Raw genomic sequence first — 6,000 nt, forward strand, 5'->3', positions numbered from 1 at the left:
TGTTCTTCACTGCAACCATTCTAAACACACGTTACTCTTAGCTCCAGAATTAGTGTGCATCGTAAAAATGTCTTTGTAGTTGTGCACTCCAGGAAAGGCCAGAAAACAAAGGCGGGCCCCCTTGGGCTCAGGATGTGGACATGTCCCCTTCGTATTCCTAAGAGGTGAAGCATTTTAATTGATTGCAACATTTATGATCTCCAGTGCAATGAACATGAAAGGCTTTTAGGGAGCAATGCTGACAATTAACGTCTTCATACTTATAAAGCATATTCTCTGCCTTAACGGTTCTTGTGTAGACTTTGGTTCTTCTCATCATAAAAGTCAAGTTTATGATGTATAACGTTCAGCCAGGAATGGCTTGGGTAGGAGTGTGGGACAAGAAATACCACAGTATGATCGGTCTACAGAGAAACAATACCATGCAGGCTGGGATGGTGGTGGGATGGTTGGCATGCTTGCCTTTCAACCGAGAAGTCCAAGTTTGAATGCCACCCGTTACATTTCATTCTCGTCATCAAGCCTATCCCTCACTATTATTGTTCTGGGCCCCAAGCCACTTCAGGTGAAGTCATACCGTCTCCAGAGTGTTTTTATTTCAAATTTAGAGTTTTTGCACCAGAAGGATAAACCAAGACTACTAAGAGTAGTTACAGTATGTGCTGTCACATATGCTTGTTGAAGAATCGCCTTTTAGGTTAATTGGAGGTAAGTGATACCACCCGGGGGGGGGGGAATGGGGGCACAGTGGCTAACCTTGTTGTCTCTTGTCACCCACAGCAGCAAGAAGATGCCCACTGAGGGAAATTGACTCAGCACTGCCGGCTGGAGGACTATAAAGGAGCAGATGCCCCAGAGAAAGGGTCTCATTTTGGACCCATACTGCCAGCAACACGGTGCTCCTGACAAAGACCCGCTTTGTCGAGCCAATACCTTTAAAGAACGTCACAAAGACTCCTTTTTGTTTCTGTTTAAAATTGCCTGTAAAGCCACTGAGCGTTCTTTTAGTTTGTTATTACTTATGTTAGGATTAAAACAGGGTTAGGGTTACCCTAACACTTCCTTGAGGTCCATGAATGTCCTTCCATCCATCCACAAATGCAACAAATTTAAGGGTAATACAATGTAATATATTGTATAATGGAGTTACATTTTATTCTTCCAAAGCCCATTAACTTTGCTAGTTGCATAGATTGTGATATTAATTAATTCTCTGACCCACACAAGTCTCAAAAAGGCACTATATAATTGTAATATAATAGACTGCTGCAGGATATTTCTTTTTAATCCTTCCACAATCCTGGGCATAAGCTCAGCCTCAGATGACACCCTGCCACGAAACAAGACAGACACAAGAAAAAGAAAAAATAAACAGGGCCCTAGTCTCATCCCATCTGTCACTTGTGATTCATACGCACGTTTGATGAAACTCCACACCTCTAAAATGCTATTGTGTCCAAGAGGGCTTGCAATTTAGGACATAATGCAAATGACACGTATCACCTAGTTCCTCCCTGAAGAGATGTCACACCGTCATGACACAACCACAGGTAACACAAAAAAAAAATGCTTGAGTGACATCTTTCAGAGCAGACAAACACAGACGCTTACTGTACGTTTGCTTGTGGAGTTCACCACACTGGGAGAAGGGAGACAGCCGGGGTCATCAACTCATTCTTATGAGGAAATTCCTACATTTTGCCTAACAATACATACAACTTAAAGTGCTAATCCATTATAAGACTTAAACAATAAAAAAACAGCCCTTCATTGTAAACATTTTTTTAAATGTTTAAATAAACCATGTATACAGTTTTAATCATAAACACAAATGAGTTTAATCACCCAGAACTGAGTCCGGCTCCCCGTAACACACAATTGGATTAAGCCGCTTTTGAGAACGTTGCGTTATATAATCCATCTGCTGCAGTCTTCAGCGACTCAGGCCGAGTTATAATGGCAGGAAGTGTGGTCAAACGGTGAACAGGATGACTTCAGTGCCAAAAAACCTGACCCGTTTAAACCTCGCTCATGACTCCTATATGCAAGTCCCTTAACCTGCTTGGGCCTTCTTCTCTAGTTAGCAGCATTGTAATAATCATGCTGACGACCAGACATTCATTCATTTCTATATAGTAGCGTCTGTGTATAGCAGTGCCATTGCACAGCACTTTACACGTGCACAGTGTGACTTGGACCTGTGGCGGGTGGAGGACTTACTCAGAGATCCACAGAGGATCAAAGGCATAAATTGAACCTTCAACTTGTGGTTTGCAGCCCTTTTTACTAAACCACTGAGCAACACTGCCTACCAACTATAAAATAAATCAGAGGCTACACGAGTACATTATAAAAATAATGCTTTTTGACAAGAAGAGACAAATGAGCCTTACACAGGTCACCTGTTTCTTTGGCTCAAGGGCAGCTCCACGAAGTTCTTCCACCCCAGCCATAACCCACCATAATGTGAAAGCGCTTGCCATCAGGGTGTGATGGATCACAGGCCTAATGATCGTGGGTCAGCAAAGTTTGATTTGAGGGTCTCAACCGAACTTTATTTAGGGAAAACAAAAATGAGGTGAATAGGATTGTCAAGCTTGCTGGGCTGGTTCTAATAAGAAAACCATTGCGACCGTGCCATGGAGAAGATCACATTATGCTTAAACTGGAATCCAATTCAGAGTCAATGGGAGCCAGAATCTGTCCTGGCAGCAATGGGTGCCATGTAAATGCCAATCATACCAGGCAATTGCAGGGCACAGAATCCCATATCCATATAAGAGCAAGTTTAGAATTTCCAATCAGCCTTTCTATGCACGTTTAGGATGTGATTGGAAAACATTGACTGGGCATTCACGAGTCCACAGAGCTGGCCGTGTGACGTGACGCCCACATGCAAAAATATTTGTCACAATGCTTTCATTTTGGTATCTGGTTTCAGGACCAGATGCTCTCTGTACGCAGTTGGCATGGAATTGTTTTTTTCTTACAAGGCAAAGTCTAGAAGGTAACGTCAATTAAAAAAAAAAAAAAAGTCCAGATGTCAGTGAGCAAGCTCAGTGATGCACTAATTGCGTCATCCAGGGTTGGTTCCCAATTTGTGCCCAGTGCTGCTGGGAGAGGCTTCAGCACTGCTGCCCAACCCAATACTGGATAAGCAGGTTAGAAAATGGATGCATGAAGCTTATTTCATTGTATTGCCAAGTCATCAAGCAATAGTGAACTGACATTATGTGGGAAAAGGTGACTCCAGTTTAACCTGAGGGCATGTTTCTGTTTGAAGTGAGTGAATCCATCAATCCGTTTTCTAACTCTCCTTTCCCAAGAAGCAGTAGGTGCAAGGAAAGAGCCAACCCTGCTAGGAGAACCAGTCCATTGTGCAGCAGACTCCAGCAATCCTTCCTTCCATTTTAATTAACTTAGCATGGTCATGGGAGAAAACCAGATTATTTTAAAAATAAATATCACTAGGATACCAAAAAATTCAAATGCGACACTGATGTTACCAGGCCTTGGACTGAACCCTGCTGACGTACACCCTTGAAAGTAAAAGTGCCAATAGGGGAAACATCTTTGGTTCCTAAAAGAACCATCCTCAAGAATGTTCTGGAAAAAAAAACTCCTCATTCATTTAGATCTGTGACAGGTTCCATGAATATCCAAGAACAATGAAAACAGAATTGTGAAATGGGTTCATGATTTTAAAAGCGCTCCTGTTGCACATATTAACATAGGTTGCTGTACATTGAAGATCTCCACTTTGTTCACGTACAAGGAACCATTTCAAAGCCCAAAGAACCCGTTGCGTTTGCAACGATCCCTTCCTAGAATGAATTGTGTAACCACACAACCCACTAAAGTGCCATTAAAAGAACGAGATTTTAAGAGTGTGGTGACAGGAAAATCAAACACTGACTAATTTGTGCCAGATGGACTTTTATAGTGATCATGAACACGGCCACAGAACAATTAACATTACAGCTCAAAAAGCACAGCATGAACACAAAACACAGAGCAATAAAGATAAGAGAGCAAATCTTAGGAGAAATGAGCACACACCAATTTGGAGGAGGCCCAACCTGAACATGCCACAGATGAAAGTACTGGAACAGCCATTTGCTTCACTGCTAACATATTCTCGCTTTGCCACCTCTGGAATTTAGTAAAATATGTGTTACCTGAATTATGCAACATGCATTCTCACATGACGCCTAAATGGTGCGTGCGTGAAGTTAGCTGGTGACTCAGTGTATTGGGCCTTTAATATATAATTAGGGTTGTTGCTATCAAGAAAGTTATGTCTCAGCATGGCTATATGTAAGGAAAAATGACAATTTGGAGGAAAACAAAAATCAATTCAGTTTATTTATTTATTTTTTTTTTTGAATAATGCCCCTCACTCAGTGCAGACCGAGAAGGCTGCAACAAGTCCACAAATAAATCAAATTGCAAACTTTACAAAATACCACTTAAACAGTGAATATACACACAGGAAGAAAAAAGGGGTTCTATATAAATTGAATTTAACAGTGTCCATCTATCAACATAAAACAAAGTTAAAATGAACAGAAAAGCCTCTAAATACGCTCGACCTGACGGTGTGTCGCGTACAGTAACACTGGGGTTCAGAAAATACATACAAAGCTAAACGAAGCACCAGGAGGAGCGGCAGTCATCTGTAATCCCAGACTCCGTCTTGTTTTCGATTATGACAGAAACTTACTTAAATGTGTGTGGCCGATTAGTATTTTAGCACAAACTGAACACGTCTAGCTATTATACGAGGTGCTCACGCGGGATTCGTGCGTAACAAAGCATGCGCCCTTTTCTTTAGAGACTATCAGTAGCAGGAAAAAAATATTACGACGCATAATTTCTCCTACTCGATTTGGTATTACAGAACAGTTGTACAAATCGCAGTGCGTATGCGGTTTAATTAATAACTGCTTCGAAATCAAAACACAGTCGCGCATTCCAGTAGACCAGTGCACTCGGATGTCTGTCACCCCGTCAACCGAGGGCTTTCACTTGCAGGGGCAAAGTGCGGTCGTCCCGACCCAGCTATGCGAGTTCCCGTAACAAGCCTACCCGCGATCCTTAATATATGAGGAGAACGTTGACGAAACGTGCTCCGAGTCTGCCACTTCAAGAGATCTCGGGGCGAAAAGGGGACACTAGCAGAGGGCGGGCGGGCGTGCTCATTCGAAATGTTTTGACAATTCTTGGGATAAAGTTCTTAGGCTGTTGAGCAAAAGGCATTCTCACTGGGCGCGGCTAGACTAAATCGCTCAATATTTAGCAACGAAAACCCCAAGTTAAGAGCCGGGGGCCATGTCGTCAAATTCTCCCAAGATAAAAACCCCATTTAGCAGAGCGGTTTCAACTTCAAAAGTAACCGTCGTATGTAAATCCGATTCAGGCAAAATCACAGCCCCACTAACCATGTCGCATTGCTTAGATGAGCTAGTAAACATTTTTGTCTAGTTACGTCGCGTATTGTAAGTGTTTCTTACCTGTTGTGCTGTCACGCTTGCGTTTACTTTATTTCACCAACCTCGATAAATTTACTCAAGCAAAACCAGCTGAAAGCAACTCCCAAGGGAGAGCTTGCTAAATCACCTGTAACAGGTAAATCCTCATATGACCGACTTCACCCAGTTTCGCAGTCGCCAATGACAGGTCGGGCTCCGCCCATTAAGAACATGCCGGCCAATCCCCTTCCTGTCTGCCTTGCTTGTCTAGAGCTTCGGACGCTCCAGTCCGGTTTTCGAGTTCAGCAGTAAACATTCGCGGGAATGCGCTGGTCCGTACAGACGCTTTCAAACCAACTCGAGGCAGCGTATTCGCGAGCGAAGCCGCCTCTAACCGAATTTGGCGTCATGTTTCTGATCGCTTGTGGTTTTAACTTTTTTTTTTCTAGATGCAGAAAACGGTGATATGAGAGATATTGTGCAAAAAAGGGTAACGGGATGTGAAATTGATAGTAAGTTATGATGATGG

General features: G+C 42.6%; 1 protein-coding gene across 1 annotated transcript in view; it reads right to left on the reverse strand.

Moving 5' to 3' along the window:
- Window positions 1-5,672, reverse strand: part of zgc:158258 (uncharacterized protein LOC791186 homolog) — a 52,320-nt gene extending 46,648 nt beyond the window's left edge. The window contains exon 1 of the mRNA XM_028796705.2: window positions 5,514-5,672. The gene's annotated coding sequence lies outside the window, so the exon portion shown is untranslated. The remainder of the gene's footprint in view (window positions 1-5,513) is intronic.
- Window positions 5,673-6,000: the final 328 nt, after the last annotated feature.

This window comes from Erpetoichthys calabaricus, chromosome 3, assembly GCF_900747795.2.
Source record: "Erpetoichthys calabaricus chromosome 3, fErpCal1.3, whole genome shotgun sequence".
In the NCBI taxonomy this organism is placed as follows: Eukaryota; Metazoa; Chordata; class Cladistia; order Polypteriformes; family Polypteridae; genus Erpetoichthys; species Erpetoichthys calabaricus.